We start from the raw sequence: 6,778 nt of genomic DNA, 5'->3' as shown, positions 1-6,778 counted from the left end.
TAGAGCCCACCACAGCAGGGTTCAGAGCCCACCACAGCAGGGTTCAGAGCCCACCACAGCAGGGTTCAGAGCCCACCACAGCAGGGTTCAGAGCCCACCACAGGTTCAGAGCCCACCACAGCAGGGTTCAGAGCCCACCACAGCAGGGTTCAGAGCCCACCACAGCAGGGTTCAGAGCCCACCATAGCACTGAAACTGCACCAGTTAAAGTCACAAATGATTTGTTATTAGCTGCTGATGATGGACTGGTCTCAGTCCTGGTTCTGTTGGACCTCAGCGCAGCGTTTGACTACAATATGTATTCGATTATACCAAGGTTATATAGGCATTAGAATATCTCAGACATCATAATCTCCATGTGACACCTCCACTTGAAACGAACATGGCCCACATTTGCAGTGAGCCTGACTGTTGTTATATTTAGTTGAATTTGTTTGCAGGATCACAGACCGCTCAGACGACTGGGCGAGCAGCCCATACGGCAGCGGTAACGTGCCCATAGAGGCCATCACTGAGGTGGAGCTGAGACAGCCCATCGACACGGGACGAGTCGACGTCCCCCCGTGGGCCACCATCATGTCCCCTCTGAGGTGAGACACAACGCTCGACATAAAAGATAAACAATCAAACGTCATCAGGGTGGCACGCATCCTTCTGATGCCTTTGGTTTAGTCTGAAGCCAGCTGAGGCACACATCGTAGCTCTCTGAAGCCAACTCCATGTCTCCCTGATAACAAACCACAAAACGTCACAAGGTAAGTCAAGTATGTAAAGCAAAAACCTTACTTAAAGTCAGAGAACAAAGAGTGGCAGTCTGTACCTGCAGTAGCGTGCCTTGAACCAGTAGACACGCGCCACGATATCAATCCAGTCATCTTCAAACAGGTCCTTTTGGGGCCAGAATGAACAAATCCCCATGAAACTCCATCCCCATGTCCGCAGCTTCACCGCTACCACTGAGAGTACTTCTTCTTGGTGAGACTAGGAACAAACAAACAAAAAGATACAAAACACACTGTGTGGACACAACTAAATATATATTTTGGTGTCAATAAGCAACAACTGACATCATTAGTCCATCATTTGAAAGGCATTGCTTTCTTTGTAAAAGCAATGGATTCATCTTTTGGGGGGTTTAAATTGCTCCATCCCAGTGTATTTGAGAGAAAGATTTCAAAGAAGAAATGCTTTTGTAGTGCTTCATAACCTGATGAACCAGTATCTTTAGACTACATCACGAAAGTTTACATATTGACTTAGGTAAAGATAAAACCACTTTGTACAATGTATAACTGTTGTGTGTACGTCTCCCGTGGTTCATTTGGACACACCAACCACTCAGTGAGCAGAAGGCAGGTAAATGTGAAAGCAGCAGCAAAGTGAAATCTCAGGGAGGTCTACCTGGGATCAAAACATTGTCAATATGTCTGAACAAATACATTTTTAAAGCTCACTGCAGTATCCTAGCACCTGATGATGTGTGGAAATGGCTGCGATTTTTCTCCTTGTTATGAGCCATTTGCAGTTCAGTGCCGCTCTCAACTACTATTTGATGTGTCGAGGACTTATAATCCCAAATGTTCAATGTTCCCTGATGTGTTGGTTACTGCAGTCCCGGAGCAGGCGGGTTGGGGAGACCTCCAGGTCTGATGCACCTCTAGCACCACAGAAGTCCAGCCACGAGGCCAGTTCTGCACAAACGTTCGACCAGCAGCTTTTAGATAGCGCATTAACAGGTCAAGGATACCTCCATTGCTCATGCTGTTCAGAAGGAAGTCATGGACATCCTTTTTTTCTATAGTTGCTGTCACACTGCTTACCAGATTCCATGTAAGAAATGCAATCCATGACAATGACAAACGTCCATGTGGAAAGTTTCTGTAATGGGTATAAATATCTACCTCAGTGTTACATTTAGTTTAATTTGTTTGCAGGATCACAGAGCGCTTGGTCGAGTGGACGGACGGTCCGTACGGCAGCGGTAACGTGCCCATAAAGGCCTTCGCTGAGGAGGAGCTGAGAAAGCGATTTGACCCCGTGTCGCGTCGCTTTCTCAGAGTCAACTCCCCCCCGCATGTCCATCATGTCCCCTCTGAGGTGAGGCACAACGCTCGACAGAGAAACGATCGAACGTCATCATTCCATTCACTTTCTGTGCACCAAGTAGCCAATGATCACAATCAACTACAAAAGAACCGTTTCCCTGATCCAAAACGGCCTATGTGCAAATGCTCGAGCTGCACATTTAGATCTTACTTGGCTCAGGCACCTTTTTTCCTCAGAGTTGCGTCAAACTGCGGGGCGGACGTTCACCCGTTGACCTTTGACCTGGACGGAGATGAGGTGGTGTGCAGATACGGCAAACCTCCGTACGAGTGTGACCCCTGTGACCCCCCACTTTTCCTCAAGGTCACTCAGGTGGGAAACGCACTTAAAAGGCGCTGTGCTTGAGTGAGTCTTAAAGAGGTGAAAAACAAGTTACTTTTTTGTGCGCTCAGAACTGCGATTTAAGATTCTACAACGAAGCAGAAGAAGGGCTGTACGTGGTGGAGCTGATGATGGAGGATCACCCCAGAAATAACCTTGTTTTAAGCCAGAACGATGGAAAAACGGTGGAGAAAAAGGGCCCCAGTGACCACATCAGCTCCGTGCCCTTCCAATTCGCTATATTGGGTAAGATGGAACCACTGATAATGCTGGTCTGTCTGAGGTGGTAATAGTCTTTTTGCTTTTTGCATTTAAGTGTTGCCAGCTTTACCGTCCTGCAGTGAAGGAGTTTTCATTCCGCGCTTTGTCAGACCAACTCCCGAACCCGGAAAGCGGTTCCACGTGAAAGCCCTGTCCACTTCTACAATCTTCACCGTCCACGCAGAAGCGTCTCGAGTCACGTAAGGCACACGTTTATAAAGCCTACTGCAAGCTACACGATAATGATGTTTGGAAATCAAGATTCCTTTCCCTGTGCGCATATTAAACCAAGTCCGAGAAACGACAAATTGACATCTTCTCTATGACCACGGGATTTGTCTTTCCACATTGTTCAGATATGAGAAGCTAGTAGAACGCTCAGACTTATTGTGTTTGCTTAATTGAATCCCAGTGTGACTTTTTTGACTGAAAGTGTATCTATTTTTTCCAATTTCACCATTTCTGTAACAAAACTTGCTTTGAAGATCATTGTAGTGACGCATTTAAAACCTCTGACTTGTTCGTTTTGAAGGGTTTCAGGTCTGCTGTTCAGTGGTCCATCCGGAGTTTATACGGAAACGGATTTGATAGCCAAGGGACGCTTCAAACTGATGTGGAACCCCAAAGCTTCAGACGACAAGGCGACCTACCCTTTGTGCTTTGTGGCCCGAGCATTCATAAAGTAAATACTATTTTTCGTCTTTATTATTTTTCAATTTAGTATGAATATGTGAGTGGTACGAATGTTTTTTTCATCCACACTGTCTGTGTGTGTGTATATATGTATGTGTGTGTATGTGTGTGTGTGTGTGTGTGTATGTGTGTGTATGTGTGTGTGTGTGTGGTTCTGTAAACAAAACAGATAAACATACATTTAGAAACAATTCCCACACATAATAATGGACTAACAACAATACAAGCAGAGCGACAATAATCATCATCAGCTGTGATTATGTTGATAACAATGTATAAACAAACATAGTTCCAATAGGACATAAAGCTAACACTCCGCAGCCAGTTATTATCACTTGAATATGAGTAAGTATGATAAATGTTGCGCTTCAGCAGACACAGTAGGTCACATGGTAACCAGCCCTGCATGAAGTCTGACGCTTTCCTACGAGAGTCAAAGGGCGGTCCAGTAGAACAGGCGTCAGTGAATGTACAGTTTGACAAACATCACTTCTGGAGCTTTGACATTCACCCTGGTCTGGTCTGACCTTCCTCCAGTCGTTTGCAAGAATAAAGAAGCAATCTGGGGGTGAAAGTGGACCCAGACCTTAAACTGGACAGCCAGATAAAAGCTGTGGTGAAGTCAAGCTTCTTCCAGTTGAGGCAGCTGGCAAAAATAAAACCAGTCCTTCAGAGACAACATTTTGAAACCGTAATCCAGGCCTTTGTCACCACTCGGCTGGATTACTGCAATGCTCTCTACATGGGGGTTAGTGGGTCTATCTGGGGGTTAGTGGGTCTATATGGGGGTTAGTGGGTCTATATTGGGGTTAGTGGGTCCTCAATTGCTCGTCTCCAACTGGTCCAAAATGCTGCTGCCCGTCTTTTAACTGAAACAAGAAAATATGAGCATGTTTCGCCTATTTTAGCTTCACTCCACTGGCTGCCCGTTCATTTTAGGATTAATTTTGAAACTCTTTTATTTACTTTTAAAGCCTTAAATGGTCTTGCCCCTCCTTACCTCTCCGAGCTGCTACACCCCTACACTCCCAGCCGTTCCCTCAGGTCAGCTGACCAGCTACTCCTGGCAGTGCCACGGGCTAAAGGTCAGAGGTGAACGAGCCTTTGCAGTGGCAGCTCCAAACCTGTGGAACAAACTGCCACTCCCCATAAGAAAAGCCTCCTCACTGCCTCTTTTTAAATCGCTTCTTAAAACCATCTGTTTTCTCTGGCTTTTAACTCCATGTAGTGTGTTGATTGTATGTTTTATATGTGTTGGGAGGGCAGCACCTTATATTTATTTTATTTTTATTCCATTGATTTTGGTGTGTTTGTCTGATTTAATTTTCTATTTGATTTTGTTTTTATATCTTATTTTATTACTTTTTTCCTATTTATGCCTCTGTAGTCTTTTACCTTGCTGTGAAGCACTTTGGAACCCTCTGGTTGTATAAATCGTGCTATATAAATAAAGTAGATTGGATTGGATTGGAAGAACTTATCGCTTTTTTGCTATTCTTAATTATAGCCTAAATGGTCAAAAACTAGTTTAGCTAAATTGTCTCACCATTTATGTGTTTACTTCCACAGATCTATTGAATACCACTCAGTAGTTCGATGTGTGCTGTTGATAGTGGGAGACGGTAACTCAGATCATGTGTTGTAGATTAGACGTGGATTTTAATTGGTTAATAATACTGTTTGTCTTTTTGTTGACAGCTTATATAGCCACTATGTCAACTACTACTACTACTACTACTACTACTACTACTACTACTACTACTGCTACTACTCCTACTACTACCACTGCCACTCCTACTACTACCACTGCTACTCCTACTACTACTACTACTACTACTGCTACTACTCCTACTACTACTCCTACTACTACTACCACTGCTACTCCTACTCCTACCACTACTACTCCTTCTACTACCACTACTACTCCTACCATTACTACTCCTACCACTACTACTCCTACCACTACTCCTACCACTACTACTCCTACCACTACTACTCCTACTACTACTACTCCTACTACTACCACTACTACTCCTACTGCTACTCCTACTACCACTACTATTCCTACTACTACCACTACTACTCCTATTCCTACTACTACCACTACTACTCCTACTACTACTACTCCTACTACTACCACTGCTACTCCTACTACTACCACTACTACTCCTACCACTACTCCTCCTACTACTACTACTCCTACTACTACTCCTACTACTACCACTACTACTACTACTACTACCACTGCTACTCCTACCACTACTACTCCTTCTACTACCACTACTACTCCTACCACTACTACTCCTACTACTACCACTACTCTTCCTACTACTACTACTCTTACTCCTACTACTCCCACTGCTACTCCTACCACTACTACTCCTTCTACTACCACTCCTACTCCTACCACTACTACTCCTACCACTACTCCTCCTACTAAGATAAGATAAGATAAGATATTCCTTTATTGTCCCACATGGGGAAATTTCATTGGTGCAACGCAGGTAGATACAGAGGTAGATACAGAAGAACAGATCACTTATAGGAAGTCTGAAAAACACTTTCAGTAGAAGATCTCCTATAAATAAATAAAAACACCCATAGACAAATGAATGAATAAATAAATACATAAATACCATTGCATGTGATCACGACTAATTGCACATGAATATGTGTCACGACAGAACATAGATTGCACATGAATTTCACAGTAATTGCACATGAATTGCACATGAATTCCAACAGCAATTGCACATATGACAGAATTGCACATCAGTATTAGGTTAGGTCAGTATTGTGAGTGTTCAGTACTAACAGTTTTTGTTATAAAGTCTGACAGCAGCAGGAAGGAAAGACCTACGGAACCTTTCCTTCACACATCAAGGGTGGATCAGTCTCTCACTGAAGCTGCTCTCCAGAGCGGAGAGAGTGTCCTGCAGGGGGTGACACTCATGGTCCAGCATAGATGTGAATCTAGCCAGGACCCTTCTGTCCCCCACCTCCTGAGTCCAGAGCACAGCCCAGGACGGAGCTGGACTTCTTGATGACTCTGTCCAGCCTCTTCCTCTCCCTCTCTGTGATGCTGCTGCTCCAGCAGGCCACACCTACAGGAGCTGATGCCACCACAGAGTCGTAGAAGGTCTTCAGGAGTGGCCCTGTCACTCCTGAAGACCTGAGTCTCCTCAGGAGGTAGAGCCGACTCTGGCTCTTCCTGTACAGTGCGTCTGTGTTATGAGTCCAGTCCAGTTTGTGGTTCAGATGAACACCCAGGTACTTGTATGAGTCCACTCTCTCAATGTCCCGTCCCTGGATGTTCACTGGTGAGGGGGCAGTGGGGTGGCGTCTGCGGAAATCCACCACCATCTCCTTGGTCTTCTCCGCGTTGATGAGGAGGTGG

This window comes from Eucyclogobius newberryi, unplaced genomic scaffold (genome assembly GCF_026437365.1).
Source record: "Eucyclogobius newberryi isolate DKJ021-1_F unplaced genomic scaffold, fEucNew1.0.hap1 SCAF_22, whole genome shotgun sequence".
Classification (NCBI taxonomy): domain Eukaryota; kingdom Metazoa; phylum Chordata; class Actinopteri; order Gobiiformes; family Gobiidae; genus Eucyclogobius; species Eucyclogobius newberryi.
The sequence above is the reverse complement of the archived record's forward strand: the minus strand, read 5'-3'. Positions refer to the sequence as shown.